Raw genomic sequence first — 6244 nt, 5'->3', positions numbered from 1 at the left:
AAGGCAAGAAGCTATAATTTACTAGACTATATGACCATATGTGTGTCTTTCAAGCCCATCACCTCCTGTCCTGTCCTCTGTCCTGCTCTCCATCTTCTTTATGGCAGCCTTTCAACTATTGGAAAATTGCTATCGTGCCTCCCCCCTGCCTTAATCATCTTCTTTTCTCCATACGAAACACACCCCGTTCCTTAAGCTTTTCTTCGTACCACTTGCATCCCAGCTCCTTTATCATGTTTGCCTACCTCCACAATTATGCCCAGCCGCTTTTTCAAACCACTGCTCAGGCTGAGGGAGAGAGAAAATCTGCCCCTCTCCTCAGGTTTTCAAGCTGTCCTGTGGAATCGGACACTGTAGGTGCATTTACACGTGCTACTAATGAGCTGGAATAAATTCTGGTGCAGTTAATGCCAGATTCAACTGATTCCTGGGCTCAGCATCTCCACATGCACCTGGGGCTGCAGCAGTTTGAGCTGGGGTGGAGCAGAGGTGTTACTCAAATTGCCGATTGCTTAAATCACAAGCGAGACTTTATAAAGGGGGATAAGGCAAGGTACCGCGTTTATTGATTACATGAGTTAGACATAGAGGTTCGGACACACTATGCACACACACACACACACACACACACACACACACACACCATCATCATACACATCATTACACGCAGGCATACACATACACAAAACAACTATTTTATCCACACATACACCAGATATAGTTACCAGCAACAGTTGCTCAATATCAGCCCACGGTGGCCAACCCGGGCTTATTGAGTAGATGATGACGATTTGAAGATAGCTGATTTGAAAATAACAGCTGGAGCAGGGTGAACTGATGCATCTGTGCTCCAATGAAAGAGACTTACCCAACTTGGCATTTTTGAAGTGTTCTTTTATAAGGATTGGCATCCTTTGTTTCAGTGCTTTGGAGTTTTTCCATACCCAGCTTCTGTTTTTGTGATTGTTCTTTTGTCTTCAGCTTATCTCAGCCTTGGAGTGTTCTTGCTGCCCGTCTGGCAGGATGGGTCCATTTTTTCTTATCATTATCTCCTTTGTGCCCTAGGCCTAAAAGGGATTCTTCAACCATTCATTAATTAGTGTACTGACTGGTAACTTACATTTGGTGCCTTGTTGCTTACATAAGCAGTTAAATCTTCTCCAGTTTCTATGCCATTCTCTCACCATTCACCCTTTTACACACACTCATACATAAAAGCTATGCAGAGTTTATTCACTTATGTCAAGCAGAAGGATACAAAATGGAGTTTTCAAGTTGCTTACAGGACAAGCCTAACATGGTTATATTTCACTATTATTACACTCTATGTTAACATCAGCTACATTAGTTCAGTTCATGCTACAGAGGGGGTTTGGGGGTCATCCCTGGGCTCTGGTTGGTGGTGGAGGGTGGCAGAGTAGCTGGCTGGGGCACACGGGTGCTAATTTAGAGATAAGTGGGAGGCAGGCCCCACACCGTAGCACCTTTAGGCCTTGGCCAGCCCCAATCATAGTCTACACATGTGTTTGAGTGTACATAATTACTCTGCTGTAGGAAAGTACTTGTCCCAGATAGTACTATCCTGCATCAGATTTAATTAGTTTACTGCACCCTAATATGGGTGCACATGTAGACTGTGGTTATTTATTGCAGAGCTAATGAGTGAACTCCACAGTTAAGCACACGTATAGATGCACCTATAAACAGTAAGCAGAAGTACAAATCCATCTTGCATTCAGTGCGTGCCCAGGTAATGCAAGATATTAGCAACTTTGCCATATGTATTCCAGTCAGGGGCAAAATGAGTAAGATAGATACCATGACCTCCATTCTGTTTCTAGCCACGTGGCATGAAAATCTCATTTGCTATGACATAGGTCTCCAATTCAAATGCAATGACCCACCTCTTGATTCCCAAACTATTCGTCCTGTATCCAGGAGCTGTAGCTCATTTGACCCCTAATGTGGCCAAACTCCAAAATAATTCATACTTCAGCACAAAGTGAGCAAATCACTTTGGAGACCCCGAGCTCCCTGCTGTTTGTAGATAGAGTTGGGTGTAATTTCACACTGGGCACCAAAAATGAATGGGAACTTTTGAAACTTTTAGTCTGAGTGACTTGTCCAAGATCACCCATATCATCAATATGGCCAGGAGAAACCTAAGCACAGAACCCAAGAGACCAACTCCAACTCTTCAAACCGCTGCTCCATCTTGATATGCTTGAGAGGCCTTTTCAAGTTGGTTTCTCTAGAGAAGCTCAAACTGTTTGACTATCCAACAGGGTTGTGACCATTCTTCTGTTTTAAGATTAGCTGTTTCTCCCCAAACAGTAGTTCTCAGAGGCAAAGGGTATTCCCTCATGTCTTTCTGAAGCATTTACTGTCAGGAGCAGCTTTCACTGGGTTGTCAGGTTAGGGACCTCGTTTTGTAACAGTATATATCACTTGTCTCAGGGGATGCTCTTCTTGAGATTCAAGTCAGATGACACAGCAGAGCAGCATCCAAAATGTTCCCAAAGGGTGAAGGAACTTTGGGGGCAGCTATCTAGATTTAAATGATGAAGTGGCCACTTATTGCAGAGTTTGGGGTTTTATTTTCTCCCAATAGATTATCGCCAGGAACTAAGACTGATTGCACTGGGCTGGTAGAAATTGTTCCACAGTCTCTGAAGGTGCTCCTAACCCACTGGGATTTACTTGCTTCTGCTTTAGTTGCTTCTGCAACTTGTACCGATAGTTGTCACTTTGCAAATTCTGGTGACAGGTTTGTCAGGGTGGCAGTTGTGGAAGAAAAGACTGTACAAATGCCAGTGAAATGGAAAATAAAAAGCCACTCATGTCTTATCGTATTAAGGAAAAAAGTAAAATGTAATAGTTTTCCTGTTGTTTTATCCCCAAAAAAATCCATCATGGGGTTTGTCTCAGGTAGGGATCTATTTGACCAAGCCAGCTCTTGGAGGGAAAGAGCCTTTTATATTGCACTGCCTTCCTGGTGGCTTTGTATATCCTCTCCACAAGTGGATATTAGTTGCCAATCAACCTCATAATCCATTCTGTCCATAAGGTGGAAAGGATTTACCCAGGAATGATGGGCACCTGAAATACGAATGCCTGCGCTGATGGAAGATAAACTGTGGCTAGCCATCATCGCATTATCCTTTCCATCTCTGAAAGCACTTGCACTGACAACAGGGTTGGCATTTGAAACCTTCCACACTGAAAGCCTGAAACACTGCTTGAGTCAAAGAATCGGAAGAATAAGGACTCATGCATTTCTTGTGTGGATCACATGCAGGGCTGTCATTCATGGAAACAAAGGCCTTCCTAATATGGGTTATGTGAATATATTGCTCAGACAGTGACATATATACCAATGCATGTGAACACATGGTGCTGGGTGGAGTGATTATATACATCTAATTGTTGCAGCACTGCTGAAACATGGCCCTTGGGGTCAGCATTTAAGCAATTCACAGCCAGGCTATGGCTAAGAACATAAGACCAGACAGTTAAGATTCTTATCCAGCTGAACCTACAAGGGGATTTCTTTGGCACAACTAAAGCCAATTTTCCAGCTGGGATATATACAAGACTCCATAAATGTTAAGAGATAAATGCTTGAGGAGCAAGAGATTTTTTTAGGGTTTCATGCAATTTCTGCTGTAGGAAATTCCTTGCATAAGAAGTAGCTCTAAAGGAAAGTTGGAATTGCCTATGGTAAACATTATTTAATCCTTTTAAGGTGGTATATCTGCTGGTAACACAGGGATACTGGAGAGTTTCCTCAGTTAAGCTCTCACTCAAAATTGTTCTCACAGCATTGATCTGAGATCCCAAGGCCACTAATACGGGATCAGAGTTATAAAGTGCCGCTGGCTCATGTGGGTTGTGGAAATTGAGGAGTGTAGCTTCATCATAAATAACTCTTGTGTCCAGAAAGAACAAGGGGACAGCAAAGCACAGCTCAGTAAGGCAGGGAAGTCCAGGAGATAAGGTTCAAAAGAGTCAAGTTCTGTGCCTTTCTCTGTCACTGGTGTGTGTTTTGTGTGGCCATAAGCAAGCCGGATGACTTCCTAGCATCCGTATTTTAGACAATCAGCCCATAAGGGCAGGCATTGCCTCCTACCATGTGCTTGGCACAATGGCATCTTGATGTTGGAGCCATTCAAAGCTACTGGGCACATCTACATGTTCATTAATGCACCATAGTTACTGAGCACTTGTAAAACCAAGTACTAAATCAATGTGCAGTAACTGGTGCTACTGCGCAGTAGCACTAGCGCATGGCTCTTCAGTGACACCAACTGTGCAATAGCCTAATATTACTCCACATTAGCGTATTAGTATGGTTTTGCCCTGCACACTAATGCACAGTAGAATTAGGCTACTGCACAGTTGGCATCTTGTGTAGACATGCCCAGTGTAACCTAAATTTAAACACTGGATGCCTTTGATTAATGATCAGTGAACAAGTAGGATTAGAAGCTTCCAAAAGTGATAGGTATCACACATAGGTGGCGAAGGCTGAGGCTAATGGAGCTTAGCTCCCCACAAATGCTGGGCAGTGGCTAGGGCCACAAGGCAGCTTGGCTGTGGGCTGCAGGTGGCTGCAGCAGAAGTGGGGAGGGACATGCACAAAGCCAGGATCACAGCCCTGCATGTGGATCACTGCCCAGCACTGCGGACAAGTATCAGTCTACTCTGAGAAGGGGAAGAGACTTTGGGGAAGCAGACTGAGGCCCCCACAGTGAGGGAGGGACTAGGGCAGAAGCAGAGGCAGCAGCTGAGGTGAATGAAGCCCCCACTGGGCTAGGTCATAGGACACTCAGAGCCCAGGAGGCTTGTACAGGGGTGCTCCTGCCACTGTGAGCACCCCAGACAGACCTGGGGGGCACATGCCCCCCCAAACTGTGTACAGGATGGAGGCGGGGTGCTGCTGTGCATTGGGTTCTATGCCCTGCTGCTGCTGCCTCCGGATCTGCACAACACCATGTGCCTGCTGCTGCTCGGCTGTGCCATGTCCCCTGCCTGCCCAGCTGTGGAATGCACATGGCATTGCATGGCTCTGGAGGCAGTGGCAGCAGCAGCAGGACACAGAGCCCAGTGTCAGCCTACCTCTTCCCTGTACACAGACTGGGGGAGGCACATGCCCCCAGGCCTTCCCTGGGGTGCACACAGCAGCGGGAGGCCCCCCCATGCCCCTGGGCAAGCCATCTGGGCTCTGACCCTCCCACAACTCACCCCAGCCATGGGGCCTCATTCACCCCAGCCCCTGCCCTGCCCCACTCCCTCCCTCACTGCAGGCGACTTGATCTGCACCCTTATGGACCTTCTCTCTCCTCCCATCCCTTCCCCCACAGACTTACCTGCTTGGGGGGGTAGCTGCATGTGTGCATGCATGTATGCGTGCTCAACCCCCCCCCCAAATAATTTTTTTCTCCCTCCACCTATGCTATCACAGTATAGCTGAATTTCCCCTGACAGTTCCAGTTGGTGCTGCAGGATTTTCTTTTCCTGCGAGGAGCGTATTTGTGACATTCTTTCACAATTGCATCCCACTAGCTTTGGCGTATCTTGAAATTTCTCCTTTTTTGGCAAATCGATCATTTTCCGGAGCGCTTGGAAATGTCATGTTTTCAGAGAGAAAACTGATTCTGCTCAGAAAGAGTCTGTTTCATTCAAAGGACTCATGTTTTGATGTCCAGATGTTGCAGAGGGGGAAGTCTGTAAGTAGTGAAGCAGGTATCAGAAATCAAATTTCCAGAAAGGAAAGGTTCATGCAATGCCCCAGATGCACCACCTGTGCTCTCAGTCAAGCACCTTTGAAATGTTATGTATTTTACCATTACAATTGAATGGAAGGCTCCATAGAAATCTCCTTTGATGCACCCCTTACTGATTCCTGACCTGAAACCTCAACGCGTAAAATGGTTCACAAATGCATTAGGAGATATTATGCCCTACACTCCAATTAGCATCAATGCCATCCCTTTGTACTAGCTGACTGTCCAAAAAATTGATTTTATTGCTCTCAAAACTTTGAATAAACTCAGATGATCTTTCAAGCAGATGTATGAGCCATTAAAAACCACAATTACCTTACTTCAGAGCCATAATTAAAAAGTTTGTTCCCAGTTCTAGTCCTGCGCTATTGATTTCTCAGGGAAACGCATTTCAATTATGATGTAAATGTTAATAAACCACTGGATTCTAAGTAAAGAGAAAAGTCAGGGGGGTTGGG

The sequence above is a fragment of the Gavialis gangeticus genome, unplaced genomic scaffold, assembly GCF_001723915.1.
Source record: "Gavialis gangeticus isolate Ggan-Ray unplaced genomic scaffold, GavGan_comp1, whole genome shotgun sequence".
NCBI lineage: Eukaryota > Metazoa > Chordata > Crocodylia > Gavialidae > Gavialis > Gavialis gangeticus.
The sequence above is the reverse complement of the archived record's forward strand: the minus strand, read 5'-3'. Positions refer to the sequence as shown.